General features: G+C 47.5%; 1 pseudogene; it reads right to left on the reverse strand.

The window, feature by feature from the left end:
* Positions 1 to 368: 368 nt before the first annotated feature.
* Positions 369 to 486, reverse strand: LOC126475574 (5S ribosomal RNA; annotated as a pseudogene).
* Positions 487 to 915: the final 429 nt, after the last annotated feature.

The following is a 915-nucleotide window of genomic DNA, read 5'->3' on the forward strand; positions in this document are numbered from 1 at the left end:
AGAGATTACCACTTAAATCCGGGAAGCAATGCACCATGACGCACGTATTCCAATTCGACGAAATTACACAAGCGCAAGTGCGCATGCGTCTTTGAGCTGTTCGAAATAAAAGTGCATGCGGAAAACTGACCAGGAAAGAGATAGCCGTCTATACAGACCTTTAAAAAGCACTCCGTCTTCAGGCCACGAGTGGCCTACCGGGACCATCCGACCACCGTGTCATCCTCAGAGGAGGATGCGGATAGGAGGGGCGTGGGGTCAGCACACCGCTCTCCCGGTCTTTATGATGGTATTCTTGACCAAAGCTGCTACTATTTGGTTGAGTAGCTCCTCAATTAGCATCACGAGGCTGAGCGTACCCCGAAAAATGGCAACAGCGCATGGTGGCCTGGATGGTCACCCATCCAAGTGCCGACCACGCCAGACAGTGCTTAACTTCGGTGATCTCACGGGAACCGATGTATCCACTGCGGCAAGGCCGTTGCCTCTAGACAGACCTTTAGGGAACCAAAAATCGTTGTCTGTCAGGTCGTCTATGTACATGGTGTAAACAATAACTGTTTACAATGTACCGCAGTAGTGAAAGGGAAATCCAGGCGAACAAGTTAATACAGAACACTGTGATCCATGTGATCCATCAAGCCGAGAAACAGCCTCGAATTGACCTGTAAAATCCATCAAAATTAAGGCTTGTGTTTGATATCAGCAGACTTCTCTTACCCAGGAATGCTCTTTTCGCTGGTGCTAGTCTGCTTTTTATTCCTCATTGCTCCGTCCATGCTGCCTAGATAGCAGAATTCCTTAATTTCGTCTACTTCGTGATCTCCAATTACGATATTAAGTTTCTCGCTGTTCCTTTGTCTGCTAAGTTTTGCGCTGTCAAGGTTTGGACTTGCAAATTATGAAGTTGACCTC

Source organism: Schistocerca serialis, chromosome 4, assembly GCF_023864345.2.
Source record: "Schistocerca serialis cubense isolate TAMUIC-IGC-003099 chromosome 4, iqSchSeri2.2, whole genome shotgun sequence".
In the NCBI taxonomy this organism is placed as follows: Eukaryota; Metazoa; Arthropoda; class Insecta; order Orthoptera; family Acrididae; genus Schistocerca; species Schistocerca serialis.